Source organism: Cupressus sempervirens, chromosome 11 (genome assembly GCF_028749045.1).
Source record: "Cupressus sempervirens isolate cs-2001-9-10 chromosome 11, ASM2874904v1, whole genome shotgun sequence".
Taxonomy (NCBI): domain Eukaryota; kingdom Viridiplantae; phylum Streptophyta; class Pinopsida; order Cupressales; family Cupressaceae; genus Cupressus; species Cupressus sempervirens.
Window position 1 is genome coordinate 815,670,146 of NC_143128.1, and position 27,171 is coordinate 815,697,316.

A 27,171-nucleotide genomic window follows, 5' to 3' on the forward strand; every position below is an offset into this window, starting at 1 on the left:
ATAAAAAATTTAGTTACATCACAATTAGGTCATTTTATTGTTACTCTCTAACCATTGTAGTAGTGAACTAAAATCTCTTAACAGAGTTAGTTTAATAGCCATTTGTAAATCCCCTAACAAGGTAGCAATTCCATTGAATTGTTTCAAGACCTTTTGCAAGGCCACTCCTAACAGGGTGATTAAATCTTTTAACGAGGTCACACCTAACAGTGTGTTTTTTAATCTTTAACAAGGTCAGCTCCTAACAAGGCTCACTTCAAAGGAGTGAAAAATAGTAACTAGTTACATTGGTGGTTTTTCCCAAATTGGGTTTCCACGTTAAATCCTGGTGTGTCATGTGTTCATGTTATTTCTTTCATGCTTGCAAGTAATTATTGATAACATCTTAAGATTTACTAAAGTATTTCACACTCTACATTTGCTGAGCTACAACAACTTTTTGTGTGTTTAATGAGTGTCAACAGTAACTAGTTTGGTCAGTCTAAATTTTATAGTTGACATCTAAGGGATCTAGAATTTATTTTAGTGGTAACTGATTCACCCTACCACCAGTTACTCCTCTTATATTTCCAACAACTTTAGCCTCTACAACTACAACTTTGTAACCAACTCTTCAGATGCCAAATTTGTTGAACTTCCACTATCAATGATCACCTTGCAACATTTTCCAGCCATCTTACATCTAATCTTGAAAAGACTTCTTCTAATGATAGGTTCCTCATCACTTCCCTTATTACATAGGGGTTCTTCTCACCATCATATTTTCTCTAGCCTCAAGTCCACTAGGTGAACCCTCAGTATCTTCTTGAATCACAATATTTCTATTACCTTTCTCACTTTTAGAGGATCTACATTCAAAATATCTATCCCCTTCTTTACCACATTTAAAAAAGTTACCACATTAACCACATCTAGAATAAGAATTACCTCTTCCTCAGTAAGAACTAGTACCTCCTTGGTATGAATTACTACCTTTCCACTTGATCTTGTCTTTGGCATCATTCTTCCATTTAGATTTGCCTTTATCTTGCACAAAACTATCAGATCTGCCACCTTCACCATAAGATCTACCTCTACCTCTCTAGAATCTACCAGCTCTACATCTTTGTCTTTGTTCATGCTTCTTTTTCAATATCTCTTAAACTTTCAAGGCATATCGATATGCTTCTTCCACACTTTCCAATTTTACAAAAACTTATTTCATCTTGAATTCTAGATCTCAATCCATTTAGATATCTCCCAATTTTCTCAACATCATAATCCATATGTCCAAATCTTATGTCCAATTTATAGAATTCTTTAGTATTCTCCTTCACATTCATGTCTCTTTGTCTTAAATGTTGCATTTTCCTCAACAAGATAACTTGGTAATCAACAAGAAGGAATTTTTTCTTTACCTTGTTCACAATTTTCACCCAAGTTTTGATATTTTCCTTTCCTCTCCTTTTTCTATCAATTTTTAAATGCTCCCACCATAGTGAAGCATGACCTTTTAACCTAGTAACAACAAGTTTCACCTTCCTATTATAGGGAGTGTTTTCATACTCAAACAACTTCTCCATATCAAAGATCCAATCCAACACAGTATTGGTATCCAAATTTTCATCATAAGGAATAAATTCTACAATAGGCTTCAAATGTGCCCTAGAAAATACTCTCAACAATCTTTCCTCATCTTAATCTTCTTCCAGTTCTAGATTAGGGTTTGGTGATACCGCTTCATCATCACTCACATTATCAAGATGTGCTCCTCTCCTTTGGGCTATCTCCACATCATCTAATCTAGTTGCAATTTTTCTCAATGCATCCAACATGACATTATCTAAATTTCCTATACCTCAAACCATCTTTACAAATCAAGTTCCTGCAAGATCATAACCCTCTGCAAGTTATAGGTCAAATCCATAGATCTGGAACCCTATAACAAAATTTGAATTAGGGTTCTACATGATCCAATCTCCACATGGATAAACCTTAAGCTCTGATACCATCTAATGCAAGGAGAGTAAGAAGAACTAGGGCCAAAGGTACACCTAGCAATCCAAACCACCTTATAGAGTTAACACAATGGAAGCAAGCACACAAAGAGAACAACACCATAGAGAGACGAAACAAGATTCTTGTATTGATTCATCAAATGGTTAGCATACATGCCCAGTTGTAAGGCCTTCTAGGTTATGACTAGATGCAAAATACATTCAAGATCCAAGATCCAGCTTCAAATTTGAACTTCTAGATACATATGCAAAGGACTTTCTTAGCCCTCTAAAATCTCTACCAAAAATCTATGCCTAACTCTAAGCCTAATCACCCTATTTATGCTTGCCAAAATGGCTTACAGAAGATTCTAGAACATTACAAAATAGAAAGGTTGACCCTAAAATGGCTACACACATCCCAAGACAAGATCTTATCATAAAATTCACGTTCAAAATAATCTTGCAAGTCAGCTCCCATTAAAAACCAATACACAAAAAACTCATTAGAAATGCTTACACTTGGCTTCAAAACATGAAGGATCACTCAATACATGAAGGATCACTTAGCACATGAAGGATCACTTGAAACACACTGTGGAACTTGACACATACTATAGAGTGAGATGGAATAACATGCAACTCTAAATGTTAACATGACATGGGATATCTTCAACTTGGCTTATACTACAAAATTATTGGAACTTGACAATTGCTATGACTTGGCAATGACTACAACTTGGCAACAATTGGCAGAATGAACACAAATGAGCAGGATAGCATGTCAAACCAGCTCCTACATCATGAGAAGAGAAAAAGATGGTAAGAAAATATTTAAATGTTAGACTTGTGATGAATTCAGTCATTATGCATCTAAATGTCCTAAATGAGAGAAAAAGTATATGGGAAGGTTTAAGCCTAGAAGAGATAGAAATTGTTTATATACAAATGAAGATGAATCTAGCAAGAGTCGAAACAACTTTCAGTGCCATGAATATTTGACCTAATTTGACAAGGAGTACAAGGACATGTGGGAATTTTGCTGGCAACAAAAGATCTGAGGAAGACAAGAAGATTGAGCAAGATATAGCCCTTCTTATGATAAGAGAAAAATATGGTCAGAAAATCTTTAAATGTTGAACTTGTGATGAATTCGGTCATTATGCATCTAAATGTCCTAAAAGAGAGAAAAACTATAAGGAAAATTTTAAGCCTAGAAGAGATAGAAATTTTTTATATGCAAATGAAGATGAAGAATCATATGAGAAAGGTCAAAGTGAAAGTGATGATGAATTGGGATTTGTGGCTATCAAGGAAGATGATCTTGATAGAGAAATTAGAGAAGAAAGAGCTCTATTTTCCCAATTAGAAAAGAAATATGATTAGATAATTGAAAATGGTTGTTCACATTACATGACTGGTGATATGAATAAGTTTGTCAAGTTCAAGAATTGTGATGGAGGTATTGGTAGAGGATTCCATGGTGAAAGGTACTTTATGATTTTTTTTTATGATTTCACTAGAATGATGTGGGTAGCATTTATTAAAGAGAAATATGGAGGTTTTTAGAATTTTAAGATATTTAAGGATAGAGTTGAGAATGAATCTAGTGTTAAGATAAAGTGTCTGAGATCAGATAGAGGAGGAGAGTTCACCTCTAAAGAGTTTAAATATTTTGTAAAAAGAATGGAATTAAAAGTTGGTTATCCTCACCTAGAACACCTGAGTAGAATAGGATTTCTGAAAGAAGAAATAAATCAATAGTAGAGGCAACAAGAGTGATGTTTGAAAATGATGTTTCTAAAATATTTTGGAGAGAAGTAGTCAATACAATAGTGTACACTCTAAACTGAGTACAGATCACAAAAGGTATGAGAAATGCATCTTATGAACTATGGTTTGGTCATTCACCATCAGTTAAGTATTTCAAAATATTCGGGAGAAAATGGTACATTAAGAGAGATGATGAAATTGGTAAGTTTAATCCATGAAGTGATGAAGGTATGTTTATTGGTTATTCATTGAAAAGAAAGACATACAAATGTTTTAACGATAAAATTAGGACAATATTTGAATATGCAAATATAAGGATTGATGAAAATTTTGGAAGTAAGGAAAAGATGGTAGTTTATAATTTAGATGAAGAATACGATAATTCTAGAATTGTTAGACAAAATGTAGAAGTTTTCTTTGAGACTAACAATGATTTGTAGAATGATGTGTTAATTGTTGATTAAAGAGGAGAGCAGAGATTTGAACCTAGAGATGAGATAAGAGTTGAGATGTCAACTCCTACCCCTAACAAGAATCTGACAAAGAATCATCCTCCTAAGCAGATAATTGGAAGAAAAGACAAAGGTATGATGACAATAAATAGAGTAAATAAGGAGATATGTTTGATATCTCAAATTGAACCTAAGAGCACAAATGAACCATGTAAAGATGATCATTGGATTCAAGAAATGAAGGAATAATTAGATTAGATTATGAATAATGATACATGGGAGTTAGTTCCTAGACCTAAAGATAAGAATATGATAGAAACCAAATGGGTATTTAGAAAAGAAAGAAAAAAGATGAATGAGCAAGGTGAAGTTGTGAGGAACAAAGCTAAACTTGTATGCAAGGGATATTCATAGAAAGAAGGCATAGACTATGAGGAGACATACACACTTTTAGCTAAAATGGATGTAGTAAGGATGTTCTTGGCTTATGCAACAAATAAGAAGTTCAAGGTTTATCAGATGGATGTTAAATCAGCCCTTCTGAATGGAGAACTTGAAGAAGAGGTATATATTGAGCAGCCTGAAGGTTTTCCTTTATCGGGATACAAAGACATGGTATGAAAACCAAAGAAAGTTCTATATGGTCTAAAGAAAGAACTTAGAACCTGGTATGCAAGGTTGGACAACTATTTGGCAAAGCTTGGATTTGCTAAAGGTATGACAGACAATAATTTGTATTTGAAAGAAATTGAAAATGGTTTGTTGATACTAGTAATATTTGTTGATGACATCATATTTGGAGGTAATGATGAAGAAAGTGATAAGTTTGCTAAAGAAATGAAGAATGAGTTTGAAATGAACATGATAGGAGAAATGAAGGTTTTCCTAAGATTGCAGATTGTGCAAAGTAGTAATGGTATTTTCATTTCACAAGCTAAGTACCTAGATTGGGATTGTAGCTAGATTTCAAGCTGATCCTAAGGAGTATCATTTTGCAGCAGTAAAGAGAATATTCAAATATTTGAAAGGAACATCCAACTATGGAATTTGGTATGATAGGTCAAGTTATTTCTCTATATGTGCATATACTGATGTGGATTGGTTAGGCAATATGGATGACAAAAAGAGCACCAGTGGTGGAACATTCTTTCTTGGAGGAAGATTGGTTTCTTGGCTAAGCAAGAAGCAAGATTGCATTTCAAAGAGTACAACTAAGTAAAAGTATGTTGCAGTAGCAAATAATTGTAATCAAGTTATGTGGATGAGGAAAATGTTGAAGGATATTAGAATTGAGTTCAAAGAACATGTTATCATTTATTATGATAATAAAAGTACAATAAGTATGTCTAAGAATCTTGTATTACATTCTAAGACTAAGCATATATCTATTAAGTATCATGTGTTGAGAGATAAAGGAGTAGAAAAGGAGATCAGATTGGAGTATGTGAGTACTAAAGATCATATTGTAGATACCTTTATGAATCCTTTTCCTAAAGATACATTTGAGTACTTTAGAGGTGTGCTTGGGGTTATGCCCCTTTCTAATTCTATGTAGATGATGCAGGGAGTGCATCAGTCCAATGATATAGAGCATTATTGTTAGACTGGACTGAATGTTGATGGTTCCCATATGGGGGAGTATCTATAATGAGCTGAGTCATTGAGGACTCTTGGTATTTGGTCTTGAACAATTTCTTTGGACACTCAAGCTGGTTGAAGGCTTGGAGCATTATCTTAGTAATTGGTATTTTATAATATTGAGGCCTATGACATTGATGTCAATGGGTGAGAGAATATGCATGAAAGATATCTCCTAAGTAATGGGGGAATAACTCCTAAGTATGAATGGGGGAAAGATATCTCTTTAGGGAGATTTAGAAAGGTTCATGTAAGGAAGTACAGATATGCACCTATTGTGTTGAGAATTTTTAGCATGTGAAAAACTTATGTTGGTCAGCAATAGCAATAGAATCTTTTTTTGGTATTCTTGGAACTTAGATGGTTTTTGATCTATGTTGCCATCAATGTCGAAGGGGGAGATTATTAGCATGAATACTCATGATACTACTTTGGAGGTGTATCCTAAGCATTGGAGAGTATTGAAAGATTACATTCATGATTGTGTTTGTCATTGATGTCAACAAAGTTATGGTTTCTATAAAGAATGATTGAGTGGTAGACATAGATCTTAGTCGTACAAACAATGGTTTGATTTTTTGGTGATGCATGGTTATGGACATGTTTAGTATAGTATCTTGATGATGTAGTTTAGTGTGCAGAATCTAAGTCGAAGACGTATGAAATTTGTACATGACTTACAAAGAGTGGTTCAAAGATAGAGTATTGAGAAAGTAGTTATTGATGTTTGTTCACTATCTTACATCTGAGATTCAATGAGAAGATGTGAATTTAGGTAGTAACAAATGATAGTCTATTGGTGATGTTAGCAAGTATGCAAGCCTTAGTATCGCATATGTGAATTTTTGTATAGACTATGAGCCGACAGTGCTATTGTAATTGTAATTAATTAATTATCTTATTATAATTAATTAGGAATGCCTCAAGGCCAACTCAAGGAATTATTGTGAAGATATGATATAAAGGAAAGATATTTTCCTTGATTGTAATGTGTGGTGATTTATTAAAGTGGGAAGTGCAAGAGTGTTTGGTAAATGCATGTAAGTGATCCAATAGATTATTGGATACAAGTTTTGTGATCTGGTTACAAGATGAGAAGGAGCAAAGGTCTAGTTAACATGACTAAAGAACAGGAAGGAAGTACATTTCATTTCTATTATTCTACAAGGAATAATACAAAGATAATTTGGATAGTGGGTTCATTGATCTTGCCCTTGAAGCTATTTGGACAGTGGGTCCAGCTATCTTCCACAACTGCTAATAGGGTTGTTACAACTCCTAACAGGGTTGAAATATCTTAACAAGGAGTCAAAGTCTCCTAAAAGGGACTCATATGTACTGAATGTATTCATAGACTCCTAATAGGGTCCATCCTCTAACAAGGAATGTTTATATTAGTACATCATTTTGTGGGTACCATCCCCACTAGGGTTTTCCCTCTAATTAAGGGTTTCCCTAAATAACATATATGGTGTTATTGTGTATGAGTATCTTGTTATGGTTTCTGATTATATTGCTCATATGGTTAAAGTTTAATAAGGTTGATAATTGTGATATTAATTGGATAACTAATTCACCCCCTCCCCCCCCCCTCTCAATTATATTGGTGGACTATATATTCTAATATAAACAACATAAGATGTTAGGAAATATATCACATATGAAGTAATCTATAGATGATCATTAAATGAGAAGCATTGAAATCCATGCATGAAAACACTTTTTCTAGGAAAAAACACTTGATCATGCATGTAACAAAGGAATACATATCTGTAGACAAGAATGTTCCATAAAAAATACATATCTATATAGAAATGAAGTAAAATATATCACCCACTTGTATTTTACATTTTTGTAAAATATATACATGAACTTTTTCTATAATATCGTCGAGATAATCGTCTTCCTCCTCCTCGAACTCCTGAAAGCATCTCACATCGATAACTTGACCTTTTACACCTTTAGGGACTCTGAAACAATTTTCTTTTCCAGTAGGTACCTTAATATCAAATAAAGCTTGTAATAATTTTCCTTCTGGAGTATTTATTAGTGAGTCTTTTTCTGCTTCTAGTATTAATTTACCTACTAATATATCACCTATTTCTATCCAAGATCCTATCATTACAATGCCATTTTTGTCTAGATGACGGAGTAAGTAAGCATTTAAATGAGGTATTTCTCTAGCTATTACTTCAGGGCCCTGGTCCGTAAAATAAACTCCAATTTTGTATCTTACGATCTAGAAAGAAGTAAAAATGTCTTCATATACCAGACGTTCACTAATAAGTATTGCATCTTCAAAATTGTATCCTTCCCATGGCATATAGGCCACTAAAATGTTTTTTCCCAAAGAAAGTTCTCCCCCTGCTGTAGCTGCACTGTCTGCTATAATTTGTCCCCTCTTTACATATTCCCCTTGGCGAACTCAGGGTTTTTGATGCATACAAGTATCACTATTAGAACTTTGATATAGAATCAATTATGTTTCTATATTCTCTCGAGCAACAGATGAAGTTATGATTATATTTTCACCATCAATATACTTTATTTTTCTCCCTTGCTTGGCTATAGCTACACTTCCTGAATCTAGAGCTACTTGACCCTCCAATCCAGTTCCAACAATACACTTCTTAGGTTGAACAAGTGGAAGTGCTTGACGCTGCATATTAGAACCCATTAAAGCATGATTCGCATCATTATGTTTGATAAAAGGAATAAGACAAACTCCAACGAAAAAATATTGGGAAGGGAAAATACTTCTGAAATGAATTTGGTCCCATGCAAAAAATAAAAATTCTTGTTGAAATCGAGTTGTAGTCAATTGTTCCTCTGGAACCCCTTGATTTAATGCTAGAGAATTTCCTATAGCTATCTGATAGTATTCATCTTCTCCCAGTAATAGATAAACCATATGGTCTTTGTTTGATCTCTCAGATAGCCTATAGAATGGACTTTGTAAAGAGCCGTAATGACCAAGCGTTGCATAAATAGATAATGATCCAATAAGCCCAACATTTATTCCTTCAGATGTCGTAATCGGAAAAATACGTCCATGATGAAAGGATGTCATTATAATATCTAAATAGCATCTTAGAAACATAAGAAACATAGTGAAGAAAGAAACACATGTGTAATGTAAAGAGATATAACATATAGAGATAATGCCTTCAAAGAGAAAAAGAAGAACATCACTATGCAATGAGAAAATACTATCAAGAACACCAAAATGCAAGAAGACAAAGGAAGAAAGGAATAAAATTATGAAGAGAGCAAACAGATTCAAGAAAAAGATAGAAAATATGCGATAACAAACTCCTCCCACATAAGATTTCATAAAAATGTCTATGTATAGGAAGGAATTATTTCCCCCAGCGAAGGGAGAAGGAGAAGAAACCTATTGGGAGATTCTTAATACACATTATAAAATAATGGGGAATCTACTCCAATAGGTGAGAAAAAAGACTATGTTAATTAATGAAGAAATTGTAACACCTCGTGCGTATAAGGAATAATTTCCAAAGAAGATTTTTCCTTAACATGCAAACAAAAAATTATACAATCAAAGAACATGTGAGAATCATCATAGTGAAAATATGTGAAAAATTGAAAATAACATCTTCAAAAGGAATGCTAAAAAATAATTTCTCAACAACAACTACTTGAATATACATGTTTAAGACCAAACCTTGATGAGTATTTGGATAGTCAAGATTAGAAGTAGGTATGAGAAGATGGAGAGGAGTTCCTATAGGATATTCTTGCACTATTTCAAAAAGACAATAACCAAGATAGTGTTTATCTATCTTAGGAGATATATGAATAGGATTATTAATGCCATGTTCATTAATACCAAGTCCTAAGCCATTGTAACCTTTTTTACTAATAATGTAATATCCTCTAGTGTAGTTATTTTTCAAATCTTTGATAGGAGGATATTTTTCACTAGAATCGTGAGAAAAGGTAGTGTAAGGAATAATAACACGGGATAAATAAAAGGAGCTTCTCATTTCCCCTTAATATCATCACTACATAGAAGAGGAGGAAAAGGTTCATCAAAGAACACTATAATTTCCTCATAATGAACTAAGGTTTAAGCTTGAACATATGTTTGAGAAGTGCTAGGAGATGAAGAAGGAGAAGGAGGGTTAGGAGGCTTAGCAAAAGGATTAGGAGGTTTAAGAGGATGATAAGGAGGATCATCAACTAATTTTCTCACATAATAAAAAGAAGAAATAAGCCAACCACATAAAGACTTAACCAAGAGCTTGAAAGAGGACAAAGATGTATTCATTAATAACATAAGCAAGAAAATAATGAAGATCTATAAACATTGTGAAATGCTAAAAACTCTCATATACATCATAAGTGTTATAAAGAGATGCATGAAAGAGTATATTGAAAAATATATCCATACACCAAAATATCATCATAATGCAAGATGTAAGCTAACCAAGAGCACACAATCATCTAACTCCAATATGAAAACGTAGAAATGCGGATTTACTAAGAGACGTAAATACCCATTGTAAAGAATCTAACTTCAATAAGAAAAGGATGCAAGTTGGGTTCACCAATAAATGTATGGGAGGAAAAGAGAAATGATCTTCCCTATACAAAAATGAAGGGGGGAGACTGAGATCCACCCCTTTAATTAGATTCAATTGACACAAAGGGAGGTATTAATGTGTAACTTAATGGAAAAGGATTAAATAACATGGATTTATTTCCCTCCCACCTCCACCTTAAGAGGGTTTAAGCAAGGAAATATGCAATATAAGTTGAAATATAAAGAGATAATAAGATGATAAAGTGTATTGAAATGGGAAAGAGGAAAATGGTATACCTTATGAAATACAAACATGAAAATAGATTGTTAAATGAGCTCTAAAATTGTTGGCTTGTGTATTCCAAGAAGAAAACAATGAGATCTACAAAACCCAGAAAGGGTGACTTCCTCTTGCGATGGTGACCTCTATAGCCTCACTCGGAAGTGTGACTAGGGCATTGCAATACTATACCCAACCTTGATTTTGATTTTTCAGTTTTGAAAAAGCCCAAAAAGGGTATCTGAATTTTCCACATGTTAACCAATCTAAGATCCAAAACCTACCAAAAAAAAATTGTTTGGGGGGAGGGGGTGTAGACACCTAAATTGTCCAAATACCCTTAACTTGACCAATTAAATAGATATTTATTAGTTATTTAATTACTCTGCCTTTAATTAAATAAATTTTCATTTGTTTAATTATATTCATCTTTCCTTGATTTAAATAAACTAAGGTTTATTTAAATACTAACCTATTCCACTTTCATCCTAACCCATTCACTTTAATTAAGTACTTTGTTTACTTAATTAATCCTTTGCTAAACCCACTTGGAATTAAATATTAAATTTAATCCTATTTGAGCACATGGCTCCTAACTTTAACCCACACCTAACCTCACTTTCCTAACCTAACCCGTCCTTTTAAGCCTAGTCACTTCCTAATCCCACTTACTTTTCCTAATCACCTAGCTAATCCCCTTTTAATCCTAAGTGTGTGCTCACACATGTGTGAGGAATGCTCACACTTTCCACACCCTTCATGCATTCCACACCTCTTGCACACTTGTCCTCTTGCATTAGAGTCAAGGTGTCTCTCACATGTGTGAGAGACCATGCTTCTCACACCTCTTACACTTTTCATTGATCATGTCACCATCAAAGGTTTCTCATACATGTGTGAGCATATTTCCCCCTTTTAATGGTCAAAACCCTAATCCACATGGAGTCTACTTGGCCTCCACCTCATGGACACCTCATTGATCCTGAGAGATCCTAGCCCTTCATCTTGCATTGAATCTCAACATCCATTTCATCTCATTTCCTATAAAAGGAGAGCTCTCTCCTCATTTCATACAAGCACTATCTACCTCATTGTTATGTTGCAGGAATTATGAGCAACCACATCCCATAATGTGAAATTATCAACACTTGGTGATTTCATAAGGTTTACATTGGTGCTATTTTGAGTAGATTAAGCTCTTGTTATTTCATGTCATCTTTATTTCACATTTTGTCTTGCATATTTTGAGGTTTGCATGATCAAGTAGGAATATGTATTAGTTGTTTAGTGTTTATTCCATTGTTACATTTTTATGCAATACATTTTGGCACACCCGGTGGGACCTACTTCACGGGTTCGAACTAACCATTTAATGTGTTTTTGAGTTTATGTGTGAGTGTTCAAGCTTGTAGGTTGAAGGCTTGCATTTGGAGATCAAGTTTCACGAGGAGCCTCTAATCAAGCCATAAAGCCCATCATCATGTTTGGAGCACATAAGGGAAGTTTTTTGACATGAAACACTCTATATTTTGCTTATTGCTCTATTTCCAAGTCATAGAGGTACATATACGTTGAATATACTCTTCATTAATGGGAAAAATAATAAAAAAATACTCCTTTGTTGATAGATAAATAGGTAGAACAAAAAAAAGGCGGGGAGGGTGGGGGTTTTGTTTCATTTTGTTTATATACTTTTTAAAAAAAATCATTTATATTTACATATTAATAGGGAGAAAAACTTTATTTTTTATTTATATAAAAAAAAAAGTGTTAGAACTTAGTCTAGGTAGAGAAACATTTAAAAAATTTAAAAACCAAAAAAAAAGACCAAAAAAAATTTCAAAAAAATAAAATAATAAAAATTAAAAATTAAAAAATTAAAAAAAATTAAAACTGTTCATTTTGAAGGGTTGGGTACCCACAGGCACCACCACTGGCAGCGCCACGAGCGCTGCACCCACTCCTACCCTGACGACTCCCTGCAATTTCTTCCTTGCTCCTACCCTAGCGGCCCCTGCTCATCCACCTCCCTGCATCGACCTCTGCCCATGCCAAAAGCCCTTCCTCCCTCTACCCGCAAACCTTTCCTCTTTGCTACTCCTCCCTACAAACATCGCACCTCCCTCTCCATTGCCCAAAACCATGCGCTGCTTCCCTACTGTTGCATCACCACTCCTCCTGTCTGTGGCTACCTGTAAACTCACCTCTACCTCCGTCGGCCAATCCTCCCATGTGCTGCTTCCAAAATCCGCTCCACCCTTGTGGTTCTCTGTCGCTTGCTACCTACAACACCCATCGCTCAACTATCTCCAAACTTCCCCCATGACCAACCATTCCCACCACCGCCAAAACCCAACACTCTACCTCCCTGCATTGCCTCTGCCCACCTCTACTCCTTCCTCCTCCACCACCTCCATCCAAAACCCTAACTCAGCTACTTTCATTTTTAAATTTTCAATATTATTTTTCATTTTAAAACACAAAACCAGCACACACACACACACAAAAAAAAAAAAAAACTTTTATTGTCTTTTTCCACTTTATTCTTAAAAAAATAACATTTATCTCTTTTTTATATAAAAACTGCCTAGATTTCTTTTTTTTCAAAAAATATCAAAAAATAAATAAAAATTGCTTGACGTGCCTCTAACCATCAAATTTAATCTTACAAATCACTGCATTAGCAGTCCACATGCCCTTCTAGGCCATAAGGAGTAGCCTTTCATTTTTTGCTCATAACTTGAGCATACAAACTCCATTTTCGAAAAACAAAATATTGCCAGAAAGCTAATTTTGAGCCCGTTGTGATGGTGTTGGTTTCATCAGATTTTGATTCTATTTAGATCCCTTTTTTTTAATCAAAAATCAAACTTTTTGTTAACATTTTCATTGTAGGGTTATTTCGTGTTTGTCACACATTTTCAATGCCCTAACTTGTGGTTTTGTAGGGATGTTTTCTCACTTGTGCATTGAAGGTTGGAGAAAACTCAAAATCACTAACCATATTGCTTGCAGATTTTGCTTTAAATCTATTTTGGGAATGAACTTGTATGCTTAAACACTTGTCTTTGAATGCATGGTTAAAGCTAAAACAATCGAACGCAATCTTGAATGCCATAAGGAAATTGACATGCATGTTTAGGATAGCAAACATTTGGGCTTGGTGCTTAAAACAAATTCACACACTCTTGAATGCCTTAAAGAAATTGACATGAATGCTTAGGCTAGCAAACATTTCAACTTGGTGCTTAAAATGAACACTCACTCAATCTTGAATGCCTAAAGGAAATTTGATTCCTTCCTTATCAAATTTACTTATGCACACGCTCGATTTACTTTCTTGTTGATGAATCTGCACTTTTTATTTATGTTGATGATAATTTCAAGTTGGAAAGAACATTGTATGTTATAAACACGTATGTCTTCAAAGTAGATTACAAAACCTAAAGCTTCATTGGGAAAGAACAAGTGTCTTTTAAACCCTGAGGCCACTTATGTATTCTCTCCCCTTGCGCCTTCGGGTGATCTTGGGTGCAAAATAAATAAGTGGTCTTGTTTTTATCTTTTTACGAGGCCTGCTTGAGGATTTCATCACCCCTTGGGGTGACCTCAACTCTAGTATTCTGGTGGAGTATAAAAATTGGGAGGTGAATCGAAAGACACCTCTCTTGGAAGTAAAATCTTGTGACTCTTGGCTAAGCCCCAAAGAACTTTATACCTTTGGGAAGTGGACGAGATTTGGGTTACCGTCTCCCCCTGACTATGTGGCATTATTTTCTTTCATCTATAGATTTGGGCCTCATGTACCTTGCGTATATCAAGGATGCCCTCTAGTTGATCCTTCTACATCCTAGTTGAAACCTTATAGGATTGTTGGTGTGTTTGGCGTTCTTGAGTGTTTGAAACACACTTGCCTTGTATATATCTCCTTGTTTGATTTTGCATTTCAAATTTGAAAAATCCAAAAACATCATAAAACATAAAAATCCAAAAAAAATCATAAAAGTTCAAAAATCAAAAAAAAAAAAATCAAAAAATCTCAAAAACAACAAAACAAGTATTGGTTTTAGTCCTCTTCGTCAAGCTGTCCACATCAATTCCACACCACTCCTTCTTTCCATCAAATTCATCACCCTCATACATCTCTTGTCTTCATCATTCAAACCATTCCTCCAAGTCTTAATCATCTCTATTCATCCAAATCATTTCCTCATCTTCCTAATCATTCAATCTAATTCATAATCTTCAACCCAGTCATGGTGCATAATCCACATCATGCTTCAATTCCCTCATCCAATGCTTAATCATCATCCTTCTAATCTAATTCCTTGTCACATTCATTCATTTCTAATCAATTCTTAATTCGATCTATTTACATCTTCATCCACAATCAATCTTTCTAATTTCATCCATTCAAATCTTCTTCTAATTCAAATTTTCATAAAATCTTATATTTTGGACATAGGAGCATTGTCATAGACATCGAACTTTGATTCAAATCCCACATTCACTTGTTTTCAAGGTTTTTATCAAAGCTATATCAAACCTTCATCAATATCAATATCCAATCAAATCAAATCAAATCCAATCAAAATCATATCAAATCAACTCAAATCAAATCAAGTCAAAACAAAGTCCAAAATTGCTCCTAGTCCTAAGGTCACATTCCATCCCTCATTGAATCTTTCGTCACTCTTCTTCTAGCATCTATGGATCTGAATTGGCTTAATCAAATGGTTGACAATCTTCAAAGACAATATGGAGTTATACCTCCTGTTCAACCTACATATCAAATCCATCCTCAACACTTCATAGCCAACTCTAATCCATCTCATGTTCGTTATTCTTCTACCTTTGACAAGGGAAATCCACTTCATTATCCTTCAACTACATACAATTCCATTCATAGCCCACACAATTCCTCAAGCACAAATGACCTTGCCAAGGAAATTGAGGAACTAAACAATACATTCTTGCATGTAGCAAATTTGCAGCAAAAGGCCACCTTCCTTGCCATGTGTTCTTCATTGTCTAGTCCTCATGTCCCATCCAACCCCCACCCTCCATGCAATTCGCCATACTTTGAGCCTACTGTCAAAAACCATCATCCTAATCCCCTATCCATAGTTCCACCTTCACCCAATCCTAATCCTTCAAAAACATCATCCCCACCTCATACGAGGTATTTCTCATCCTTCTTGGCTAAGTGTGAAGAACAAGATAAAGTGCGCCAATCACCCAAAGTCATACCTCCAATTCCATCTCAAGTTCTTCCTCTAAAGCATGGCATTATAGATTCCTCTTTTCCTCTAGATCTGAGCATTTCTCCATCCCATCATTCCCTTATCCCTCAAGATCCATTTATCCCCCTTAGTCCATCTCATGATTCCCTTCCTAATCAAGATCAATACATTCTATGTATCACACACCTCACTGATTCCACTCCATGTCAAGAGTCAGCATTTGTCGATCCTCCACTTCATGAAGATGCTCCTTCCACTCCATCCACTAATACTCCTCCATGTCAAGATCAAATCACTCCATCTCATGATCCTATGCCATCTCATGATCCACTCATTCCACTACATTATCCTCTTTTAAGTCAAGATCAAAGAACTCCTTCCTTTTCCTTTCATGATCCCACTCCATCTCACAATCCTATTATCCCTCATAATCCCCCTTGCGATCATAATCCTCCATACGATCCTATCACACCTATCCAATCCACTCATGAACCCCATATACCTGGACTCACATCTTGTGTTGAAAATAATAAGCATCTCATTGAAGAAATAATGTCTCAAGATGTCGGTATACCTTCCACTTCTTCCAAATCCAAAACTACTCCTTCCAAACCCAAATGTTCCCATCCTCCATATTCCAAGTTCGGGGCCCTTATATCAATATTCCCATTCATTCCTCACTTCCATCCATTCTAGGTCCTTATGTTCCACATCCAAACCCTTCATCCCCTCCATCCATTTGGGGTCCTTACATACATCCATCCACCATATCCATATTTTCCACTTCATCCCTTCATAGTCCTAGTAAAGATCAACAAAGGCACACATCCTTGAATTCCTTCCAACATTCACCATCTATACACTCTCCACCCCATTTACCTTCATGCACCCATACCATGGCGAATGGAAACAAATTCAATACCAAAGAAAAAGAGAATAAAGTCAAAAATCCACAAAAGCCCAAGGATCAACATGTCCCCTCTAAATGACATGTCCATGAAAAGAAAAATATGATCAAAAGAAAAATCAAAAGGCCACAAAGGCTAAAAATCAAAAATGCAAAAAATTTGTGGATCCCAAAGCTACTTAATGTAGCAATGAATGTCAAAGAAAGATTCCAAATGACATCCAATTTTGCTAATCCAAAGGCTTCCCCCATTCATAAATCATCCATGCTTCCATTTTCCAAATCCATTTTGGGTCCTTATATACCCAAATCCACCATCCCAAATCCATCCTCTCCTTCATACATTTTGGATCTCTATATCCCAAAATTTAAACTCTCTCCTACATATCCTCCAAAATTTCCTCCTTTCCATCACCCTTCAAGGTGTGTGCCAATGATGATCTTTCCACCTCCTTCATCCACCAATTCACAAGTCTTACAACCTAGCATCCATGCACCATGTCTTCCTCCCACCCATTCCACCCCCTTAATCCAAAAAATTTCATAGGTCATTTTCCTTCATTCCCCAATCCACTTCATCCTTCTTTTCACTATCCTACCAACACCTATGAGCAAATAGTCAAAATCCTTTGAAAATAACAAAGAAAAAAAAGAAAGGAAAATATATCAAGGGATCCCATCCATGTAACTAGATGCTTGAGTCTTCCCTTCATTTTCCTATCATGTATCCAATGTCTTCCAATTCCACTTATCCATCCATTCACTTTTCCTCTTGCACTTGCATGCTATACTAGGGGAAAGCTCCATCCATACCACTCTGCCTTCAGTATCTTCCATACTTCCATATACCATTCATCACCCTTTTACATCTTTGATCTTCACTTTCACTTTCTTTCCATCCATCCACATGAACTTTCCATATCCCTTGCGCATTATCCATACATTATCCTACATACTTCCATAATCTTTTCATATCTTTGATCTTGACATGCTATCCATTTCTTGCCTCCCATAGTCCTTGTCATGTTCATTTCATCCCTTTTCCATCCATACTCCTACGTACTTCCATCCTTCTTTCATATGTCCTTGTTCTTGGTTAACCCTTCCATTTCATCTACTTCATATCCCACATTTCATCCATACCTTTCATATTCACATCTCTTTTTCATACCCTCCCTCCATATCCCTAATTCATTCCACTTTCATACCCATGCTCATGATCACTACTAGAGGCACAATACCAAAATGTTCATACATGCTTTGGAAGAGCACATACCTTCCCTTCCTCCATATGCTAGCCTTAATACCATCTTTCCATTTTCATACATCCTTTCCCACCATATTTCCTTCCATTTTCCTATCCTTGGTATGGAGCATTTTGACTCCTTCAAAACATGGTCATTGGCTCTGCATTTTTTGACACCATATCATTTGGCCCCTCATATCCTTTCACCATTCCTTTCATCCACCGAATCACATTGATTTTCCTCCATTTACCATGCCTTGTCTCTCCCTTGTGATGGAGACACAACCCAAGCACAGAATGGACACAATAGGAAAGGGAAAATTTTATTAACTTTGTAAATAAGCTAATACATTTAGTACAGAGAAAATAGACTTCAAAAAATTCCCTATGGGCTTACAATAGTATAAATCTAGAGATAATTTCTCCTTTCAATACCTCTTCTTAAACTCCACTCCGAACTACCTTTTACAATGCCAGAAATGTTCTTAAATAGACCCCAGAGGGTTAAGGATTAGGAATACATTCTAGAAAGTGATAGTTGGCATCCACCAACCAAATATAAGGATCTAGAAGTTGCATTAGAAGTCAGCACAAAATTAGAAAAATCTAGAAATGGTAACTGAACTTCCGGGAGGCATAACTTTTGAACCCTAGCTTCAATTGACGAACCGTTTACATTTTCAGAAAGCTCTTGAAGTGCTCTATAGCCTTATGGACAAGCTTTGATCATCCCACATTTTTTGGCCCTATTTGAGTTCATTTAACACCCCTAACCTGACTTTGAAGCATTCTTAGGATGTCTCTAGAAACTGAAAAACTGCAATAACTTTCAAACTGTGGGGCCTTTTGACCTGATTCTTTTTTTAGAATGCTCTAAATTACAATATAAATCATTTGACCAATTTACACATTCTAGTTCACTGAAATTATGGCTCAATTACATACTCCTATTTTTTTGGCATTTACACGTATCTCAAGGTGATTAAAAACTCTAACCCAGAACACTAATAGTGGAACTCTAAGAGCTAGAACCTTTATTTGACCCAAATGGGTATCCAAAAATGAAAACACATGAAACAAAAACTAAGTCTAAGTACATTTTTTTGGATGACACAGGATTGCCCTTATACCTCTAGATGCTCCTGCATCACCTTGTCATTAGTCCCAATCCATTCTATCCCACATTCATTCATATCACATTCAATCCACTTCTTCCACTCACTTCAATCAAATTCATTTATCCTCTAATTCAATCAATTTTCCCTTCTTCTACTCCTTTCAAATCACATTTCTATTTTAATCTCATCATTCTTCATCCTATCACCATCATTCTTCCAATCTCATCTATGTTCATTCTTCTAATTTCATTTCAATTTCATCCATCCAACTCCCCATAAAATCTAAAATCAAAAAAATCAACGTGCAATCAATACTAATCCAATCAATCTAATCTTGCGATCTTGTACATCAATCTTTAATCACTTCATCAATTTGACCCAATCAGTTGATAATCCATTGACCATATTCAAAAATTATCATGGGATGAATCTTTCTCAATCCTTAGATGTGCATTATGCTTATTATTAGCCTTGTCATCCTTAATCAATCATCATCAATCAATCCATTAATTAGTTTTCAGCTTGACTAGGGGCAAAATGTTGATTTTCTTTTGGTTTATTGTGCATGATTTCTTGTTACTTGTATGCATTAGTATTTTCTGCATTTATCATGGTCTTCCATATCATGGTTTCATAAGGCATATGGTTGTATTAGACCTTTTTTTTCATGTACTTGACACATTGTCATCTTGGTTCCTCATACCTTGGTGCATAGTGTTGAATACAATATCAAACTTAGGTTGTTCACACCATTGCAACATAACTTTATCACTTTTTTCCCCTCCTTTCCATACTCTCATCCATTTCAAGAGAACATTCATGTTCTCCTAACCTACATGTCCTCTTGAGGGGGCATACCTTTCCACCCTCGTCATCCTTCCTCATCCTTCCATGGCTGGGGCATCACACTACTAGTCTATCCTCCCAGCCACTATATTTTATTCTTCTTTGATATAACATTACTAATGCTATATCAAAGAGGGGCAAAATTTAGACACCTAAATTGTCCAAATACCCTTAACTTGACCAATTAAATAGATATTTATTATTTATTTAATTACCCTACCTTTAATTAAATAAATTTGCATTTGTTTAATTATATTTGCCTTTCCTTGATTTAAATAAACTAAGGTTTATCTAAATCCTAGCCTTTCCTTGATTTAAATAAACTAAACTTTATTTAAATCCTAACCTATTCCACTTGCATCCTAACCCATTCACTTTAATTAAGAACTTCATTTACTTAATTAATCCTTTGCTAAACCCACTTGGAATTAAATATTAAATTTAATCCTATTTGAGCACATGGCTCCTAACTTTAACCCTCACCTAACCTCACTTTCCTAACCTAACCCATCCTTCTAAGCCTAGTCACTTCCTAATCCCACTTACTTTTCCTAATCACCTAGCTAATCCCCTTTTAATCCTATGTGTGTGCTCACACATGTGTGAGGAATGCTCACACCCTTCATGTCTTCCACACCTCTTTCACACTTGTCCTCTTGCATGAGAGTCAAGGTGTCTCCCACATGTGTGAGAGACCATCCTTCTCACACCTCTTACACTTTTCATTGATCATGTCACCATCAATGGTTGCTCACACATGTGTGAGCATATTTCCCCCTTTGAATGGTCAAAATGCTAATCCACATGGAGTCTACTTGGCCTCCACCTCATGGACACCTCATTGATCCTGAGAGATCCTAGCCCTTCATCTTGCATTGAATCTCAATAGTCAATTTCATCTCATTTCCTATAAAAGGAGAGCTCTCTCCTCATTTCATACAAGCACTATCTACCTCATTTTTATGTTGCAGGAATTGTGAGCAACCACATCCCATAATGTGAAATCATCAACACTTGCTGATTTCATGAGGTTTGCATTGGTGCTATTTTTAGTAGATTAAGTTCTTGTTATTTCATGTCATCTTTATTTCACATGTTGTCTTGCATATTTTGAGGTTTGCATGATCATGTAGGAATATGCATTAGTTGCTTACTATTTATTATGTTGTTACATTTTAATGTAATACAGGGAGGTGCCTTGGTCAAACCCCAGTTTAGGAATTAACCTTGAATTAAAATAGAAATGTTAATCTATGAATATGCTTTTGAATTTGGAATGTAATCAAGCCTATGGATGCAATAGCCTTGACTCAACTTCAAAAATCCTAGGAGAGGAAATCAAGTGAAACAAAAAACTTCATGTATGATTATGCTTAAAATATTCCTAAGGAATTAACGTGAATCTTTAAGAGGATGAATTTAGAAGACATAACAAAGGATCTTGAATGTTGAAATTGTTAGATCTTACATAAAGTCCTTTAATTGCTTGAATGCTTGAATCCTTGATCTTCAATGGAGAGATTGCTTAAATGCCTTGAATGCCTGAAGAGTGTTTGAGAACATGAGATCTTAAGCATAAGAATACTTGATCATAGAATGCTTGGATGAGAAATGGAGAAAAAGTATGGGTTTATAAAGGGTTTGGAATTGACTTACTCCTTCAAGCCAACTCACTTAAAAGTTAACACCCCAGAACAATCCAGATATGACACCTCAGAAATGGACCCAAAATGGGGCCCAAGAAGGGATGCATTGAGTCCCTAATTGGCCTAGAAGGGGCACACTCCATGCCTAATTGGAAAGGGCACACTATTTCCCTACCAACTAGGGCCTAAAACCTTTGGGTCCTAAACAATAGGTCCATAACTCAAGATATAGTTGTTTCTGTGTGGAAAAAAGATTCTGAGTGATTGGATGAGAGAAAGGGAGGACCTAGGTGGTTAGTGTTAATTAATTTCACCCTCATGTCAAGATGGAAATATTTGAATTTAAACTCAATAATGGTCACATATATTTGAAATATTCAAATATTAGGGCATGATAAAATATATTTTATGATCTTACATTCGATTTAATATCTTTGCGTGCCCATATTTTGTCCACCGTTAGATGCAAAAGGATTGAGGGTTGTCACTTTATCAATATCAAAAATTGCAGTCACTTTTGTCATAGTGAAAAAGTGATGTTGTGCCATGTGTCCGGGGGGGCATTCTTTCTCGTGGCTAGTGCAGTTGTTAGAGCAGAGTCTATCTAGCAGTTTTTTATTCATTCTTCCATCATGGATCTAGTTTTCCTTATGGGTCATAAGTGATGTGGTGGAAGGTTGTCAAATGAGATGGTTGTTGACATATCAATCAAGTTTTTTATTAGCGATACACACTTATTCAGATTTTGTATGGCTACTAAGCTCATTGAACAGTCTACAATGTTTTCCATGTAATTTAGTAGCCACCAAGCTCTACAGTTGCTATTGAGTTTTCTAGACTAATTACAGTAGCTATCAAGCATTTTAGTGGTTACCAAGTGTATTCAGTTAGTGTAAAGCCCAGTAGTTTAAACTAAGTAGATTCAGTCTAGCAGTTCAACCCAAGCATTTCAGTGGTTATCGAGCATTGTAGTTTCTACCGAGTTCACAGTTCATGGAATGCAAAGCTAGTGTAAACCAAGCTTATGTTGTTTATCGAGTGATTTAGTGTATGCCAAGTTACACGGTATCTACTGAGTCACCAATGTAGATTGAGTTCAAGACTACTTTGAAGTGATCAGTATGGACCAAGCTTCTATTTCTACCAAGTGCACGACAATGTTGAGTAATGATAGTGGGCATCGATCATCAAAACTTCACCAAGTCAGTCTTTAGAACTTGAGTGTCTTCATTTGGGCCAACTTTGTGATATATGTGTTAACCTATATGATGGTCAACTTTGTAACTATGTAATTTAGATTGGTATATATATGTAATGTATTGTATCACATCCATATGTAAGATAATGAGTGTGTAAAAATGTGAATGTGAATAGTTGAAGCTAAGTAGCAGATAAAGAGTGAATTGTGAAGGCCATATCAAAAGAGGAGGAGCAGAGACATATTTATCACAAAAAGGTGATCAGTACAATCAAGGAATCTCTATCAAAAATCCAGTTGTAAGTCATGGATCTATTGTTTCATCCTAACAGGTGAACCACTCAAAATCCTTTCATAAAGTAGACTTAACAGTCTTTCTTAAATATCTTAATAGAGTACATACTTCATTGTGTGTTTTTAAAACCTCTAACAAGGTGGACCTAGCAGTCCTAGTTTCTCCTAATAGGGAAGATCATTAGAAGTGATCAATGTAAGCCTTAACATGCCAACTTTATGTTCTAGTATTGAATTTTTGTGGGTATCATCCCCACCCCAATTTTACTTTCTATTTGGAAGGTTTTTGGGTCACCAAATCATTGTGTTCAAGTGTTATGAATGTTCATGTTTCCAGTTTTTCATGCATGCAATTAGATCATATATGATGAACTATATGGTAATTGGATTACTACAATTAAGATCTATAATTGATAAAGTTTTTTATTGGTTACTTATTCACCCCTCCCCTCTCAGTAACCTAGCATAGTCTTCAATATTTCTAAAAATTGGTATTAGAGCTTTGTGGTTCTCAGGAGAAAGTTTAACAGCTTGAGCAAAGATCAAGGATATGGAGATATTTAGACTTGATAAGGCAATTGAAAATGAAAAGTTGGATCTAGAAATGACCATTGCACAAATCAAAAAAGCTAAGGAGCAACTTTCCCAATCCCTAAAAAGAAGAAAGGAACTTGCAAATAAAATGAATGACCATCTCTAGATTGAAGAAAGAATTGAAGACCTTTTCCCTTCAAGTAGTTTAGATGAAGCAAATGATGCAATCAAAGAACTCTTAGAGAAGAATGGTTCCCTACAAGAAGAAATAAGAAAGCTGAAAAGAGAACAAGAAATTTAGTCAATAAGGCTTTGTGAAATCTTAGAATAGAGGAACAAGATAAAAGAAGAAATGGATGGAAGAAACAATGAGATCCAGAACCAATCCCTTCAGCATACAAATCTTATGGATCAAATCTCCAATACAAATGAGGAAATCATGAGCAAAGACAGATCAATGAAAGATTAAGGAATTATCTAAATTTAGAAAGACAAATCAATGAAAGAATAAGAAATGAGATGAGATCTGAAAAGAAAATCAATGAAAGATTGAAAAATGACCAAAACACTGAAAAGAAAATCAATGAAAGAATGATGAAATCTCAAGCAGACATGGTTCAACTAAATGAGCAAAACCTCTATAGACAAAAGGGAAAAGTAGGAATCAGATATAAAGAGGAAGGTGAATCCTTCAAACAAGGTGCTCAAAAGAATTAAAAAGCTACTTGCAATCACTGTGGTAAGTTAGGTCATACATCAAACAAATGTTGGAGTAATGGTAGAGAAAAATTTAATGGAAAATGCTACAATTGTAGTTAGCATGGTCATAGGGCTAATGAATGCAAAGAGAAACCAAAATTTGAGGGCAAGTGTCACAAGTGCAAGAAACAAAGTCACAAGGCATCAGAATGTAGAACTAAGTCATTCAATCCAGCAGAGAAAATTGTGAAAGCAATATTTGGTTGGGACTACAACACTTGGTGTAGATGTTATTACTGTGGAGAATTTGGACACATTGGCATGAATTGTGTTAAACATCAAACGAGGAGAAGAGATACGACCATAAGATGTTCCACTTGTACCGAACTTGGTAATCTAGCCAAAAATTGCATGAATACAGCTAAAATTGAAGATGAAAAGAAGGAAAAAGTAGATAACATTTGAAAGAAGATGAGGCAACAATGGATTCCTAAATCTATCGAGGATGCTAGTTCCAATAATGATGGTCATGTCACTCAAGAAGTGGGTGACTCCACCATTTTCAACTAGGCTTCCAAAAGAGAACTGGAACTGTGTTATCAAGATCACATTCAAATAGTTCCAATTGAAAGATGACAAAGATCCAAATTAGTATTCAAGATAAAAAAAGGATCACTAAGGAAGATCAGTATCAGTTAACATCGAGTTATCTTCTCTACCTAGTAAGGTCAGGTTATGGACTCTACCGAGCAAGGTTGGGAGTAAAAAGAAACACATGGTTACCGAGTCACAAAGCCTTCATCAAGTAATCAATAGAATAGTGGATGAAAGCTTGTCAAGCATGATGTGAACTCAACTACCTTTGTACCAAGCATTAATTGCAAAGCTTTAACAAAAAGCATGAAATCAAATTCATTTCTCACCATGAAATCTAAGTGCTATTGTGAAGAAGCGATTTATAGTGCGATCAAGTGACTTTAAGAAAATTTGTAGCAAGCTATCAAGGTTCTCATAGTTTACTAAGTAAAATGGCATCAAGCAACAATAAAGTGAAGAGAAGGTCAAAGACGTTGGTTCGAGGAGTCGAGTGGAAAGTGTTGGATTTCAAACTTGTACCTGCAATTGCAAAAACCCTTGACTCAAGTGGAGCTCAATCACAAATCCCTCCCAAGGTACTCCTTATTAATGATATTCGTACTCATTTCAAGTGTTCTATTCAAGAAATTGGTACCCTAGAAATGGATGATGCCTTAGGTGAATTGTGTGTTAATGGAATTCTTAAACCTGAGCATAAGCATTTGGAAGACAAAGGTTTAACACATATTCTCCACATGCCTTGAGGTTTTCAAATTAAATGGATTAGATACATTCTAAGTCAGGTGCATAATGGTCAACTATGGCTTGAGCAACTATTTGTGATTACAAAGAAAATGATTCATCACATCACTAGCCTCCCCAAGCTCACCAAAGCCAAAACTACCAAAACCATAGGTCAAGTTGAGTTGGAAAAGAAAACCCTAACAGATTGGGATGGTAGAGGCATGAAAATTAGTAGTGTGAAAAATGTAGAGGTAAAATTTGGGATTTATGTTATAGCACATAAGATATATAGTTTGAGCCATCTTAGCAGTGTATTGTGTGAAGCTGTGGACATAGCTTATAAAGTGGTGAAAAAAAATCTATCTTATGACTTGGCAAATCTGTTTTTGAAGCAATTCAATAAGAACATGGAAAGTATCAGGACATCCAAGAATAACCCCTATAAATTCAGTTCACTTTTGACTTGTTTGTTCTTTTATGTTTTGAAGTTCTTCCCTTCCAAAGGCATGGTAGTATGGAGAAAAGATGTACATGTATTATACTAGATAAATGAATACATTGCAGAGATGGGAGAGAACTATGTTAGCATTATGGATAGCTACTTTGATGTGTTCAAAGAGAAAATGAACAATAGGTTCAGGATACGTAAGAAGTTAGTTGAGGATTACAAAGATAATGTGTGCTTTATGGTAGATTGTGACAGAGTTTACATCTAGGTAGTGAAGCCAAGAATTGTGTGGGTAAAACCTCTTCCTTATGAGGTGAATATTGATGAAGCAAAGGATATTATTGAAGCTCTAGTTAATGAACCTATTGATCCAAAGGAAACATACTTTGGAACCTATGATAAAGCCAAGGCAAGGATAGAACTAGAAATAAAGCTCCCTTAGGTAGTTAACAAAGGAAAGAGGAGGATAGCTAAATTGAAATCTAGCACACCTCTCATGTTAACTAAAGGCAAAGGAGAAGATGTAGAAGAAGTAGAGGATGAAGAGGAATCTAAAAAGGAAGAAGAATTTGTGAAGAAGAAAGGCAAGGTGATCATCACCAAGCCACCTAAGCCATCCACTACAGTTTTCACTAGAAGGACAAGGAAGAAGGCAGATAAAGAAGGCAGTGTCATCATATTTAGCCGACCACCCACATTCGAGGACAAATTGAAGGAATAGAGAGAAGGAGCTAGTGTAACCAACTTCAAAGCTCTCAAATATGGGACCAGAATAGAGGCTAAGTGGAAACGGATTAAAGACCTGGTCATGGATAAAATGGGCCAATGGAAGTACTCACCTGATCAGTTGGCCTCATAGATTCCCAATGTCTTATTAGATAAAATTAGGATAATATGGGAAAATACCAAGTAAACTATCAAGGATATATATGCACAAAAATTGAGACAGTTGGTACCGAGCATGATAGATGCTGAGGTGAACAAGTCATTGAAGGATAATGAAAGAA